A 14,757-nucleotide genomic window follows, 5' to 3' on the forward strand; every position below is an offset into this window, starting at 1 on the left:
CAATTTTACCTCTAATGTTGTTTGTAAAAAAAACAAATTTACGCCTAACATTGATAAATTGGATCAATTTGAGAAATAATTCAACAAACCATGTCACTATATCATTTTCCCTTTCACATGACACAAGATACATGATAAACATTTGTTTTTGTGTGGTCTGATTTTTTTTCGTGACAGTATTTTAACATTATATCATCTAAAGGCGTAATTAAAAACGCGCTCGATTCTCAGACGACACTGCGATTTTGATGGAAATTGTCACTTCACTATCAGACGACACTGCGTATAAATAACTGTCATTGTTGCGAGTAAACAAAAATCTAAAATTATCTAACTTTTGCGGGCGGAGCAAAAAGTATCGAAAAATTGAACGTGCGCCCAAAACTCCAAATATACGATTTTACCCCTTTTCTCTTTTCTCTCTCTTAATTATGTTGTTGTCTCCTCTTCACTTTTCATTTTCTCTCTTAGAAAACCTAAAACTATCGATATCTTCACTGTAAACCTAGGTCTTCTTTCTCATTGATATTTTTCTCTCTCTTTATGTTGTTTTTGCAAGTTGAAGTTAGGGTAAGGGAAGGAAGGGGTGTGGACATTCATATGTTTCGTGGCCGCAGACCAAGTGTATTGCTCTCCACTACGAGGGCTCTGGACGACCTGGGCTTGGATATTCAGTAGGCTATCATCAGTTGTTTCAATGGGTTTGCACTTGATGTGTTTCGGGCTGAGGTATATATATATGCTTCTTTATCCGTCGTAAGATGATATTTTCTAATCAAGTTTGATTTATGGTTTGATGCTTGTTATCAGCAATTGAGGGAAGATGAGGATGTGGCACCGGAGGAGCAAATAAAAGCACTACTCCTTGATTCAGCAAATCACATGGCCAACTCAGTCTGTAAATGGAATTGGCTTTTCAATTTACATTTACGTTGCTCTGTTATGTGCTGTGCCCTAGTTTCTTAAGTAGAATAAATAAATTATCAAAGTTTCATTTTTGGTCCTATCTCAATTATAACAGTTGTTGAATGCAATGTTTTGATTGTAAAGTAGCTATGATTATGAGTAGTTATCCAGAAGTGATAACCCCTCACCCATTCTAACTAATTTTCATCACGTGCCTTAACATGACCCTGTCACAACATAACTCTTTTAGCAGTTGCGATTGAATTTTGATGTTCAGAATGTTCGGGTTGCATGTACTGCTTGGAATAGGTTATTTAGTTGAATATGCTTGTTCTATTACATCTTTTGGCATGTACTGTAGGGTTTATTTTTATTCTTTCTTTCATCATCAGTACAGGTTGCATCAAAGAGGTTCCTATCATTTTAGTGGGGAATCTGTAAGCTTCATCCCCTATTTGATAGCTTCATTTGGCCTTATCATTTTAACTTGTGAAGGCATTTACATTTATTGCATTTTATTTCTAGTGATGACATTCTGATATGCTTGTATCTAATGTAAATGCATAGCTGATATATCATGCACTGGGAATATGCTTTATCAGAAATGGAACTATCATAGAAGGTATGGGCTCTAATCCTTTAACTAAGAGGTCTCAATTTTGAGTCCTAGGGCTGCCAGGAGGCTTTCTCCTATTTAAGCTCCATCTATGTGTTTCCTCCTATGATGATGTAGTCTATGCTGTTGTTTTATAGATCTAGTTCCAGCCACCTTGTATGTCATACCAACATGACAAACATTGCCTTTGCAATGTTATTATTGTTACTGCCATTCTTATTTTAAATTTACACAAATTTAAGTTGTTAGCTTTGTGCCTTTAGCACTCATTGTGCATGTGTGTTTGTGTTTGGGTATAAGAGTTACTGTCTTGATGGTCTATAGTTTACATAAAGCTTTGAAGGTCTAATGCGTGGGATAAAGAGGAGAAATGGAGGATCAAAAAACTACATTGTACTGTATTTTGAGTTATAAAACACAAATAGTTTCGGTTTGATGATGAGCAATTGCACTAAAGTCTGTCCGCTGCAGCCTTTTCAAACTCCCATCTTTTGAAAAGGCATGTGTATCTAGTACATTAATTTTTAAATCATGCATTAGTATTCTTTCTTGCATCAAGTTATAAATTAGGATCGATCATTCCCTTTTATGCAAACCATGACATATCATTGTTGTTCTTCAGAGGAGGTCTTATTCTAACTAATTTGTTGATCATGTATGTCTTTATATGTAGAAATTTGTGGAGAAGCTTCTCAGAAGATCAGAGAACTTGCTTCACATACTTCGATAGCTTATGGTTTAGCTTATATATGAAAGCACGGTATAAAGGAAGGGTGCTTAAAAAAGAAGAAAATTTTCTCTAAGAAATACGTTATTGTTCCCATTGTATATTGGTGAGATTCTGGTAAGTTAGTTTTGTTGTGCTTTAGAACAAAGGATACTAAAATCTATTATCTAGGGGTCATTGGAACCTCTTGATCTTTTGCCACTTCGGCGAGAGTTTCGAGTCAGATGTCATAAAACCCTGCACGTTGTTACTGGATTCACTTGAAATGGCAGATCCGAGGCGCCTTGAACCATATATAAGAAGGTATGAGTACTTGAAGGAACCGAGTTTTTTGGTTTTCCTCTGATGAGGATTCACAAAGTAGATGTTTTTTATTTTTCAGGTTTGTGTTAGACATATATAGATCAGAAGAGAATGCTGAAAATGAAACCTTGATCTCTCACATTCTGTTCCTGGTACCGAAGGTACGCAGCTACAACTTGAGCTATTGTTTACTTCAAACATCCATCTAATCAAATCCATGTTCTTCTTATTCCTGTTGAAATTGTTTTAGGTTCCACAACAAAGAAGTAATGTAGATTGTGCGAATTGTGTTCTCTACTATATATAATTTATACAGATGGCCCCGAACGATTTTTATGTAAAGGAGTATCCTTACTTTGTAAGTCCTGACAACTGCTTCATTTTTTAACTTTTACTTTCAGGTTTTCACTTTCTTATATGTGCAATTTTAATTGAGCATGTGCTGATGCCAATAGCTGTTCATAATGGTTTGATGTCACTGGGTTGTATAAACAAGAGCTTTATGTTATGTTTTATGGAAGTCACTTATTTCTGAAGGACTTGTAGAAGCACTACAGAACATTGAGATGCCATTGGTAAATTTTTACTAGTCAGCTGCTATCTTCAGAACTCTGAACAACTTATGGCCTGTATTTTCAATATCTTCATGAAAGTTGTTCCATTCAATCTAATAACATAGAAATATCTCTTTTTTAACCTTTTCCTACATTCATGAACTCTATTTAGCTAATAAAAATATCCTATACAATATTAAATAATTAGTCAACAATAATCTATCGTTAGCCTCTTCCTTCACTGATATCTTCATGATTGGCATCTCGTATTTAGCCTTGCATGTTTCTTATGGATATGCAACTTTTCAAAATATTTGAAATTCTTGAGGTTTGTGATTAGTTTAAGACATCCTTGGTTTTAGAACCATTGAAGTGGTGTTAACTTATACTAGTTTCACTGTTTCATTCCTAAGATATTATTTGGTTCCTAGGTTAATCTTAGTGCACGTGTTAGGTTAATGTTCTTAGGCTTGGGCGATTGGGCAGTTGGGTTGGATTGCAGGCCCACTTGTCATGCTACTTTTTGTCCTTGTCAATCTCTACACTTCCAACCTTTTAGCTCATTGTTACAGGTCTCCTGACCCTGTCATTGGCCAAAGAAATTACACTTATACTGATGCTGTCAAAGCTAATTTAGGTAACCATTCTTTTCATTTTTACCTCTTTTCAACTGGGTAACTTTATAAATTTTAATTTGCCATGTTAATGTACATATACAAAGGGGGAAAGAAAGTACTATTATATGGACTGGTTCAGTACTTGAACTTGTTTGGCATTTCAATCAGTTAGCATGATGCGAGTTTAGTTTGATAGCACTAATAGCATAAATTACATACAAAAGTGTGGCATATATATGATACGATTAAGGTGGACAAGTGATGAAACTGTTATACTTTTGCAGGATACAATAAAATCTCCACCAGCAGAATACAAACCATGAAGAAAGCAACCCTGCTTAGCATAAGTAGTTTCTACTTGCTATATATCTTTCGGTGATTCTTAGGCTTCATTCATATTGTGAAGAATTTATATCCAAACTTGTTAGGGTATTGTTACCAGTTATATTGCAATATTCTTTTTGGTGTGAATCATAGGTACCCTTTGACAACTAGGGGTGGCAATTCAATTTATCATTCCAAAATCGTGTTATGAGATACTGCTTATTAGGTTTACAAACTTTCTATATAGTCCCTATTTGCCTTTCTTGATATACTAGATTGTAAATGAAGGAACTGCTTCCACGTATTGTAATGTCGGAGCTGCTTCCTCGACAATGAGGTGAAAAGTGTGCGTTTTTGGACGCCATCTTTCAACTAGTGCAGTGGTTAAAGTTTGGTCAATTGACATATCGCCAACACTAGTAATACAACTAAATCCAGATGATTTTAGATATTCCTTAATCCTTGGATCTATGCTACGGAATGCCTTGAACCCCGATGCTCTTTGACATCGCAAAACAACATCATCATCCTATACATTTATAAACGTAATATGTTAGAATATTATTCAAAATATTCAAAACATCTAGTAACACTAATATGCTAAGGTTTAAATTTTACCTTGTTCATCCATATATTTTGTGAACGGTGAGCGGGTTGTAGATACAATAAATCTGCATTCTGTGGATGAGATTGTATAACTTGTTCAACTCTTCTTCCATATGCCATTGTCTCTTAAGAGTTCCGATACATAATAGATCATAGTAAAATTTGATTAGTATAATATTTTGACTAATTAAAATGGTAAATACATAAAAGCCAACTATTTACCTAAGTATAATCGTACATTATGATCTAACAAATATATTCACTTACAAATATAAACATTTTCATACCTTATTAACTACTAAATATATTTAGGTAGCTCATTTACTAACTAAAAATAATTTTATTAGCAAAACATAATATTTTCATACCTTATTAACTACTCACTCCGTGCCATTATATAAGTCGTTTTAGAAAGTGATTTTTTTTCCAAAATATAAATCGTTTCGGTTTTCCAAGAATTTTTAGTTTAGTTTTTTGGTCCAAACATTAATTTTTTTTGTCTTGATCTATATGTTTCATTAACATTCCAATACTTATTGCCCAACCATTATATGAGAGAGATTTTTTTAAAGTTAACCAATGTAAAATTCATTAATTAGGTTCTATATTAATTGTATTTCTTAATTTGTGTGAAAATCTCTAGAATGACTTATATTATGGGACGGAGGTAGTACTAAATATACTTAGTTAACTAAGGCCATGTTTGGTAAAGAGCGTTTTGGGATAAAAAGAGCGGTTTTGACCAACTTTAGAGGTTTGACCACTGAAACCGCTAATTGTAGTGTTTGGTGGAGAGAGGTTTGAGAGAGAGTTTTGGGATGAAAACGCTAATTTAGAAAAAGCTCTTAAAATGAGCTTTTTCAATTAGCATTTTGCAATATTAAAATTAATGAACTTCTTTAACCCTAATAGATAGACTCCATCTTCTCCTGCGCCAAAATTAATGCCCTTATTCGTCTTTTTGCACAAACCACTATTATCAATCAGCTAATTTTTACCAAACAGGTCTACACAAACAGCTAATCAAATCAGCTAATGTAATCAGCTAACAGCTAATTCCCAAACAGGGCCTAAATATACTCATTTACTAAATATACTAGAATATTTAGTTAACTAAATTTACTACAATATATACTTGATAACAAGCAGAGAAATTCTGATCAACTTCCGTCCCTGTGGGGGCGTCGTTGGGTTCGACGGGGGGAAGCTCCGATGCCAAAGTCAGTAAGGTGAATCAAGGGAACAAACTGAATTGACAAAGGATGTAAGAATGTATACCTTGATAGCCTAGGGATGTAGGCTATATATAGCTAGGAAGTCGTAACCTTCAGCAACTAGAAAGTCTCCATTAATGGCGGTTACAGGTTATCTTTAACCTGGCGGTTAACTAATTGATAGCTCATTAATGGTCTTTATGGCCGAGTCGGCGGTTAGCCGTTACTGTGGTGAATCAGGTGAAGGAGGAGATTCGCCTCATAGGTTCGCCAGCGGATCCCTTCAAGCTGGATCAAGGAGATCCGCCCGCCGGATCTTCTTTGGGGATCTGTACACGGCGTTTCTCCAGGTGAATATCCCTTTCGGTCCTTGGGATAATATCTCAATGTTATCAGAAGCACCCCCAAAAGTCCTTTAAAGTCCTTTAGGGCTTTTGAGCTTCCGCGCGCCGTCATGAACACCTGTATTAATGCGCACTCTGTTCGATGCCAATCGAGGAGTGACACATATAACGGGCGCACTGTCCTAGGAAAGAGAAGACGTCCTCCTTTCTCCCTTGCTTTCTCTCTCTTCTCCATTTCGTCTTCACTTTCTTCTTTACTGCTCGAAGCTTTTCCTGGGAATTTCAGAGTTCAAAGCTTTTCGATTTCATGTAAGTTCATCTTTTCTTACTTGATTTGTTCTGAATGTTTAGGAGTTCTTCTTCATCTTCTAGATCAACTTCGGAGCTTTTTAATTCGACCCCTTCCCCTGAAATAGTAGTTGATTTTAGTTGGACCACTTCGTCATCGGAGAACTCATCTTCCTCCGAGGACTCCATTATCTCTGAGTTAGCTGGGTTTTATAACTCGGCGTGTAATCGCTACCAAACTCGTTCCACTAGGAATCAAGTTTTTTCTACTTCTGTCTCCGGTACCGCTCCGGCTGTTAAGTCCAGGTGTTTTCCGGGGACAATGGCCTCTTCTTCAATCCAACCTAGGAAAAAGAACCCTCGAGCGGAGTCTACTCCGTCTCGTATGAGTGCCGCAGATCTAGTGGATCTGGTGAATCGCTTCCTTTGGATCAATAATTATGAGACTCAGTTAGCCGCAGCCCATCAACGACCCTCCTGTCCGCCTAGCGGTTTTCTAACAGTATATTGCAGTCATGTGGAGAGAGGGTTCCGACTTCCTCTCCCAAAGATGATGGCGGACATCCTTTCCTACTTTGATATTACGGCCAGCCAACTGCATCCCAACGGTTGGTTGGATATTGCTTTAGACTGCTACCTCGCCTCAAATTTAGGAGTGGTATATACGGGTCGTATCTTTAGAGCTTTCCATAAACCCTCGAAACGGAAGTACGAATCCTATCTCACTTTCGCCAAATTCGGAGTATATTCGCCATTCAGTGACAAAATGTCCAATGTCCATTGCTGGGATGAGAAATTCTTCTATGTGAAGATAAAAGAGGGCGAATCACTGGGATTTCCCTCGTTTTGGAATCCCAAGCCTTTACACATGGCGGGCGATATGCGAATATTGACCGATAGTGATGAAGAGGTGGCGGAGCTCATGAAGAAGATCAAGGCGGATGCATGGACATACACAGACGCTTTAGCCTTCATGATGAGCGATATTCCGTTGATTCGCCGAGAGGGGGAACAGTTCATTTACTCGAAGATTATGCAATTTGATCAAGGTAACCTTTATTTCGTCTTGAACCTTGATTACTTTACTGTTTTCTTTGGCAGGGGTTTATCTAAGGCCAATCACGCTATTGCAGAGAAACGTAGGAAGTTCCTAGAGGCTGAGGCGCGTAGGAAAGATCAAGCGGCAAATCCTCAAAAGGATACTGGAAAACGCCCTGCAGAAACAGTGGTTGAGCCGCCACTAAAAAGGAGGAAACCTGCAGCTTCTGGAGGTTTTAAGCTTATGGTGGATGCCATGAAGTCCGCCATGCCTGTAGGGGAGATGGAACAAGTAAGTTGCCTTTTATTTTTATCTGTTCATCAAGTTTTGGACTTGAGTTTTGACCCTTGAATGTTTGTGCAGATGGCGAAGCCTGATATGGGCGGATACTGGTCCGCTAAATATGGCGCTCAAGGATCTTTTGAAAATGAATCCATCATAAACGACTTGGATGAGGCCCTGGGTCAGGTGGGCAAAGTGCAAAAGAATCAGAACCAAATTCCTGGTTCCATTCATGCGCAAAAGGGGAAAACAAAGCTCCTTATGGTGAGTCCTCTAGAAAGGATTTCTTTTTGTAGAAAAAGTTGTTCCTTTGCTCTTTTCTTTTAACGAAACTGTTTGTTTTTGACAGATGTATACTCGCATACGTGCTATGGAGGCCGAGCTCCTTCAAGGTGTGGCGGATAAGGCAACCATTGAAAAGTTGGAGAAAGAGGTAGCGGAAGCCAATGCGAACATCGCTTCTGCTAATGCGAACCTTGCCTCTGCCACAGCCGCCTTAGTCCTTAGAGATGCGAAAATCGAGAAGCTAAAGGAAAAGATTGTGACAGACGCCAAGAACCATGAGGACGCCCTAGGAGAAGCTGAATATATAGCGGGCGAACAAGCCTTCTATTATGGCGAACTGCTCATGGCGTACTTTTCCCTGGCGCATCCCGAGATTAATTTTATAGATCCGCAGTTCACCGTCCCCGACCCAGAGGACGTAGCCAAATATGACAAAATGTCAGACGCTAAGGAATACCTCCGCGAATATGTTCGGAGATGGATGAAGGGACCCATGGAAGAAAGCAAGCCTTCCACTAATGTCACGCTAGTGGAGCTTGAGGAAGTGCCCCCCAAGGCGGGTGAAGAACCGATCACTGATAACGCCCTTCCTCTTGGTCCCACATCTTCCGTGGAGAAGGAGGTACCTTTGGTTGGCGTATCCGAGGCTTTGGAGAAGGAGGTTTCCCAGGCAAGTGCCGTAAGCAAAGATAGTGTAAAGGAGGATGCTCCCATTATTACTTAGTTGTTTACTTTTTGTAAAAAATCCTTTAAGTACAATTTGTTTAATCCTTTATGGCAGCTATTTATTTTACTATTACGTTTGCGTAAGTAAATATATAGGCATGTAGGATTTATTTTGGAGTAGGTGGCCAGCCATACTCCATTGCATGGACCTTTGTGAAGGTTAGAAGTTGTTTTATTCCATTGAAGGAAGTAAAGCTGCCTAGGGGATCAATTTGCTACCTGTCTTTGAGGTGAAGTGATCCGCCCGTAGGACTTGTGAATCCTTTTTTGGGAAGGATATGTAAGAGAGTGTAAAGACCTTGCGTCCAAGGATCGTTTTAACTCTATCGGAGATTGGGATCCTCTCAGAGATGGATCCGCCCATAAGATAGATTCTCTTATGTCTAAGGAGAAAAAGTAGCTATGAGATAGCGATACTTTGTTAATGCGGAGAGCGTTGGATGCCCCCCTTCTTTTTAAGACTGGAATATTGATATTGCTGCAATAAACTTTAAAAAGAACACAGATAATAGAACAAATGATGTTTATTAATGGGAGAAATGCTTTATTACAGCAAGCAGGTCTTATAGGTGAGCCTCGTTAAAACCTTTAGTAAGAAAAACCACATGGGAAAAAGCTTACTAAAGGAAAAAGAGTACTCAAGACCGTGTGTACACCTCATTTTCTGACAAAATATTTGCGGAGATTTTGGAGGTTCCATGTGCGCGGCAATGTGTTGCCCTCCATGTCCTGAATTTTAAATGTGGCGGATCCAATCTTGTCCACTATCTGATACGGACCCGTCCAGTTGAGCCCTAACTTGCCCTTGCCTTCTCGAGACTGGATTTTGTCAGCCTTTCGGAGCACAAGATCACCTACATTCAGATCCACAAGCTTGGCATTTTTATCATGGTAAGCGGCGATCCGTTGTTTATACGCCGCCATGCGTACATAGGCTTGGTCTCTTCGATCTCCTACCTGATCCAGACTTTCCCTTAGCCTTTTGTCGTTGTCCTCCTCACAATAAAAGGCCACTCTATCGCTTGGGACCTGTATTTCGACTGGGATCACAGCCTCTACACCATGAGAGAGGGCGAATGGTGTTTCTCTTGTGGCCGTCCTAGGAGTGGTGCGATAAGCCCATAAAACGCTCGTCAGCTGATCCGCCCACTTCTTATCATGCTCTCCCAATCTCTTCCTTATCCCTTTTACGATCGTCCGGTTCGTGACTTCGATCATTCCATTGGACTGGGGATAATAAACGGAGGTAAATCTGTTCAGAATGCCCAACTCTTCACAGAAAGTTTTGAACTCGCTACAGTTGAACTGTGTTCCATTATCAGTGATGATGGTATAAGGAACACCGTATCTTCCCACGATGTTGTCTTTGACGAATTCCACCATTCGTTCTGCAGTGATGGAGGAGACAGCTTCGGCTTCTACCCACTTGGTGAAATGATCCACTGCCACTACCACGTACTTCCTCTGTCGGCGAGTTGGAGGGAATGGCCCGACGATGTCTATTCCCCAGAGGGCGAATGGTCGTCCTTCTATGATGGGCCTTTGGAGATGTTTGGCAGTATGTGATTCATTCGTATGAATCTGGCAATTATGACAAGATTCTACCAATTTTTGTGCATCCAGTTCGGCCGTGGGCCAGTAGAAACCTGCTAACCTGGATTTCTTCAAAATGGTGGCGGATGCTTCATGGGCCCCACATGACCCCTCATGTAGCTCCTTGAGGACTTGTTGTCCCTCCTCCGATAGAATACACTTTAACCAAGGGTGGCTAAAAGATTTTCTATAAAGGCCATCGTTGATCATGGAGAAATAAGCCGCTCTTCTAACTATCCGCCGTGCCTCTTCCTTATCCTCAGGTAAAGTTCCACATAGCAGATATTGGCGAATGGCCGATCTCCAGTCATCTTCTACTGTTGTGAGTAGGGATATTTCCTCTGAGGCGAAGGCTGGAGCTATTTTAACTTCGAAGGGACATTGTGGATCTGTCTAGTTCTCCTCACTGGAGGCCGTTTTGGCTAAATGATCCGCCTCAGTGTTGGACCCCCGGGGTACATGAATCAGTTCCCATTTGGTTTCTTTTGCCTCAAGGTGATCTAGCAATTTTTTGACTTCTGCTACGTATTTGGCCAAAACATCATCTTTCACCTCGTAATTCTTGATTACTTGATTGACCATTAGTTTGGAGTCACTATAGATCACAATCCGCTCGGGAGTGATTTCTTTGAGTAGGCGTAATTCCAATATCAGAGCTTCATATTCAGCAGCATTATTAGTTGCATGAAAATTCAATTTTGCTGCGTACCGTAACTTTATGTATTGGGGACCCTTGATCACAACGCCTATGCCCGCTCCATTCGCCGAGGAGGCGCCGTCGGTGTACATTGTCCACTCTTCCATTGGAGGCTTGGGATGATCTATCCCTTCCTCAGTGAATTCATTCACAAAGTCTGCCAAGACCTGACTTTTCAAAGCTGACCTGCTTTCATATCTCACATCGAATTCACCAAGGCGGATTGCCCATTCCATCAACCTTCTAGAAGTGTCCGGCTTCTGCAACACCTTTCTCATCGGTATATTCGTTCGAACCACCACAGTATGAGCCTGAAAATATGGCCTAAGGCGGATTGTTGTGGTGAGAACAGCCAGCGCCATTTTATCAAGCTTAGAATATCTGGTTTCGGCATCTTTCAGAACCTTGCTCACATAATAAATCGGAAACTGCTGGCCGTCTTCCTCTCGTATCATGACCGTGCACACGGCTTTATCCGTAACCGATACGTACATGTAGAGGTCCTCTCCTTTCATCGGCCGACTCATCATGGGCGGCTCCGTGAGAAACTGTTTGATCCCTTCAAAGGCCTTTTTACAATCCTCGTCCCATTCGAACGCCTTTTGCTTCTTGATAACCTCGTAAAAGGGCTGACATCTGCGCGCTGAACAAGAGATAAACCTGCCCAGGGCTATGATCCGCCCGTTAAGGCGTTGCACTTCTCTGATGTTCCGTGGTGCCTGCATTTCTAGGACAGCCTTAACCTTGTCAGGATTTGTGCTAACTCCTTTTTCACTGATCATGAACCCTAAGAATTTTCCATACGTCGCACCAAAAGTACACTTCTCTGGGTTCAGCTTAATATTGTGGCGTCGGAGTACGTCCAGTACCTCCTTTACATCATCCGCGTGTCTTTCTATGGTTGTGCTTTTAATGATCATGTCATCCACATAGACTGAGTAGTTATCACCTTTGCTTTCTGCGAATATTTTGTTCATCATCCGCTGATAAGTGGCTCCTGCGTTCTTAAGCCCAAAGGGCATGACTTTGAAGCAATAAGTGGCTTGGTGAGTCACGAACGAGGTTTTGATTCTATCTGAAGGCTCCATGGGAATTTGATGATAACTCGACTTCACGTCTATAAAGGAGTACATCGCATGTCCGGCAGTTCCATCCACGAGTATGTCAATACATGGCAAAGGGTAGTTGTCTTTGGGACAAGCCTTGTTAAGATCTGTAAAGTCGATACACATGCGGTAAGATCCGCCTGCTTTCTTCACCAGAACGACGTTCGCCAACCATTGTGTGTAAAGTACCTCCTCAATGGCGTCCGCCCGTTGAAGCTTGGTGATCTCCTCCTCTATCACCTTTTGCCTTTCAAGCCCATGGTTCCTTCGCTTCTGAGCTACGGGAATTGCATCTTTGTCAATATTGAGCTTGTGAGTGATCACGTCTGGACTGATCCCGGGGAGAATCTCATCCTTCCATTCGAAGACATCCTCCGCTTCACGGAGTACCTTGGTGATTGCGTCTTTAATTTCGCCCTTGAGCCCTTTAGCCATTCGCACCTGCTTTTCATCCGCCATAAGGTACATTTCTGTCTCGCCCAAGGCCATTGTGATGAGCTCCTCCTCATCCTCTTCTTTAGATTGGGGGCGAATCATTAGTGATGCCGAATATGTCTCCTGGGCCACCTTTTGGCTACCTCTGACCATTACACCTCCCTTGGCCGTGGGGATGTAAAGTGTTAAGTGGCGTATGGAGATAAGGGCTGCTACTTCGGAGATAAAGGGCCGTCCGAGGATGATATTGTAAGCTAACTGACCATCCAAGACAGAAAATTCCAAATCACCTTTCCAGACCTGATCATCGTTTGTAAGCTCGCAATGCAAAGTGACTTGGCCTTTTGTTTGGATAGTGTGTCCCGTCACTCCTAGGATATCAACCACAGTTGGCTCTACTTGGACTGGATCAATCATGAGTTTGGCGAAAGCTCCTCTGGTGATGACATTGCACGAACTCCCAGTATCAATCATCACTCTTTTCATCTCCCAGCCTTCCACCATCATAGTGACGACCAATGCATCCGCATGGGGAGAGATTTCAGGACCTACATCGGCAATGGGGCGATTTAACGATGTTCTGTCAAGAGCGGTGGTCTTTGCCTTTTTCAGCATTGGTTGGTATCCAGGTCCGCCTGCTATGACATTAATGGTACCCTTTCCCTTCTTCTTTGGGTCCTCTTTGGATCTATCGCCATCTCCTTTCTTGCCATCACTTTGGATGAACCGATCTAATTTTCCTCTCTCAATGAGACGCTCGATTTCCCGAGCTAACTCCCAACATGCATCGGTGTCATGGCCATTTTTCCTGTGATATTTACAATAATTTTTAGGATTTTTACCAGTATTGGTGTACTCCCCCCCTTTTGGTTCGGGGTATGAAATGCTCCGTTTGTGTTGACTGTTCTCGATCCACATAAGGACTTCACTTTTAGAAGCGTTGAGAGGTGTGAAAGAGGTGACAAACGTTGATTTGTTCTTAGAACCTCTTTGCCTGCTTCTAGAGGAAGAATCCTGATGCTTGTCTTTGTCTCTATCTCGATGGCGAGATTCGCCCTTGTCCCTTTTAAGCGATGACAGTGATCCTCGGCGAATGTCATCCACCTCGATAAAGTCTTTACAACGCTCCATCAATTCTGCCATGCTGGTGGGTTTCTTTCAAATTAGATCTTCTTGCAAGCTCTTACAAGTGGCGTTTCTCACAAAACATTCCACTGCTATGGAGATATCCACATCAACGATTTGTATGCACAATTGGTTAAAAGTGTCCACGTACTCCCGAAGGGATTCGTTCGTCTTCTGCTTTAACTCAAAAAGCTTCCCTGATTTAACCATTGGAGGAATACAGCCGGCGAATTTAGCGCAAAATTCCCTGCTCAATTGATCAAAACTGTTTATCGAGCCCGGAGGTAGAGACTGAAACCACCCATAGGCTGGACCCCCTAGCGTGGTGACAAACATTTTGCAGAGCACCGGCTCGATGGCACGATTGAGTTTAAGCAGTATTCAGTATTTTCTGACGTGAGCTTCTGAATTGTCAACACCTGTGTATATAGCGAGATTAGGTATTTTAAAAGCTCTATCCGTTTCCTCCGCCTCAATCCAAGCTGCGAAAGGCGAATCTCTATTGGCGAACGGATTATGCCTGGCATTTTCCTCATTCATACGGAGTACCAGAGCTTTAATTCTATCATCAAAATTCTCCGGATCCGCCATTGGGCGACCCCTTCGTGGAGATCTGCTTGGAGAGGAAGAAGAGCTTGACCCAGATGATGGATCTGATGGCGAACGCCCTCCTCCGCTTCCGCGTCCGCCTCCTCCTTCGCTACTACCTCCTCCGCCCCCCCACCTGGGGGAGCTTGCCCACTACCCCCTCCATGGCTTCCCGACGGGATGTGACCAACAGTTCCTAGGGGTGGCGGCGGCGGTGGTCCACTCAAATGGGGTGTCTCCCTTGGCCTTTTACTCCGTCTACGACCAGTAGATGGGGGCGATCGGCCACGATGGGAGGATTTCGGTCGTCGAGGCGAAGGTGATTTAGACCGCCTACCTTTCTCCTTTCTATGTTTTTTGTGTGTTCGCCCTTCGGATCCGC

General features: G+C 41.5%; 1 long non-coding RNA gene across 8 annotated transcripts; it reads left to right on the top strand.

Annotated features, from left to right (window-relative positions):
• Positions 1-441: 441 nt before the first annotated feature.
• LOC136218426 (uncharacterized) lies at positions 442-4,260 on the top strand. Of its 8 annotated transcripts, none has more exons than XR_010683788.1 (8): positions 442-729; positions 811-1,343; positions 1,474-1,528; positions 1,858-2,552; positions 2,632-2,713; positions 2,803-2,910; positions 3,679-3,743; positions 4,008-4,260. It is a non-coding gene; the product is annotated as an uncharacterized lncRNA (long non-coding RNA). The 8 variants fall into 8 exon arrangements; XR_010683789.1 differs by having other exon boundaries at positions 444-729; positions 2,196-2,552; XR_010683787.1 differs by having other exon boundaries at positions 811-2,355; positions 2,421-2,552.
• The last annotated feature ends 10,497 nt before the right edge of the window (positions 4,261-14,757 follow it).

Source organism: Euphorbia lathyris, chromosome 2, assembly GCF_963576675.1.
Source record: "Euphorbia lathyris chromosome 2, ddEupLath1.1, whole genome shotgun sequence".
Classification (NCBI taxonomy): Eukaryota; Viridiplantae; Streptophyta; class Magnoliopsida; order Malpighiales; family Euphorbiaceae; genus Euphorbia; species Euphorbia lathyris.